Source organism: Solea senegalensis, linkage group LG11 (assembly GCF_019176455.1).
Source record: "Solea senegalensis isolate Sse05_10M linkage group LG11, IFAPA_SoseM_1, whole genome shotgun sequence".
NCBI lineage: Eukaryota > Metazoa > Chordata > Actinopteri > Pleuronectiformes > Soleidae > Solea > Solea senegalensis.
Window position 1 is genome coordinate 20,224,632 of NC_058031.1, and position 1,492 is coordinate 20,226,123.

Sequence of the window (1,492 nt, forward strand, 5' to 3'; positions counted from 1 at the left end):
TACACTGAATCCGCTGCTCCTAGTGGAGATTAAGCAAACTAAACACCTCCCCCTCACCTCTCTCTTTCTCCAGATTCTCCAGTGGCAGTGCCGGCGTTGTGTGCAGCCGCCTTGTTTCCCATGGACCTCAGGGTGGGAGAGCGGGGGATGCGTCCGGGTTCGGACACGGCGCTCTTCACCCCACTGCACCCACCTTTACTCCTCACCCAGTTCCCCTCTCAGCCCTGCACCACCTTCTCCCAACAGCAACTGCACCAACAAATCAGGGTAAAGAAGAGAAGCTAATGCTCTTTGGGCGAGACAAAAGACAATATATGAAGTGTTTGAGTAAAGCCTCATGAAGCGAAGTTCCTTAATAACACGTTGGAAATGTGTGTGCTTACAGTTTAACGTGGAGCAGAGGAGGAGAGAGCAGGAGCAACATGAGAAGCAGCAGGAGTTACAGCAGCTGAAACACAAAGACAAGAGCCAACAAAGTGAGCGCACACACTCACACACACACACACACACACAATCTAGCCCTTAAAATGGAGATTTCTCAGGGGCACACTTCAAACACAAGGTGATGAGATTTTTCCAAGATTAACCGAATCCAAGGTAACTAATGTTACCATCATAAAATGAACATTGGTTAGCGTGTTGTGTAGCTACGTAAACCACAGCAAAACTTGTTTTTTTTTGCAGTCTGTTTGCAGTCCAGTATGCCCGGGTGTTTCAGTCAGACTTACATTTTCAGATTCACCATGGGCTTTTTAATTGGGGAAGACAGTTTGCCATGCGATAGACAAATGCACAATAATTCCCATAGCCCATGACTGTAATAGCAATATAATAGCAGCTGACACAGTTGTTTTTATTTATTTTTACGACAGAAGGTTCAGTCTCTGTCACCGTCTTGAAGGTGTGTCCCATTTCTGACAAGCAGATTTTAACCTCTGTTAAAACCTTTTTCTAACCCTTCCTCTAAAACCAGGTTTTAACCCACAAACAGTTGAATGAAGACCAGTCTCCTCACTTGCCCTCGCTTTCTATATTTTTTTTGGTCCTCAGAAACACGTACACACACACTCTGAACTTAATCTTCAATTACAAGTTGCTTCATGCCTCAGTTCACAAGTAAAGTTGTAATTTTCATTATTGAAGCTGCTTTTGCATCTTTATAGATAATTACGGTGCAGAGTGCCGATCATGAACAGAGAGGAAAGTCCCCGCGAGAAAGTGTTTTTTAATCTCTATGCTGAACTGTGTCACTAAACTTTCAAAGCTGTTTGCTTTGACATGAGAGCTAAATATAACTCAACAAGTGAAGTTAAATATAGCTGTAGGTATGGGCACATGAAGTCACTGGGCCAATATTGACTTCCTATCACATCTGTGTGCACACACACAGTCACACTCACCCACATGGACACACATGCAAACATGCAATACTCAGAACTGTGCATGTGTGTTTGGTTAAAGATGAGTTGTTTGTCGTATGTTTTCGAATGAC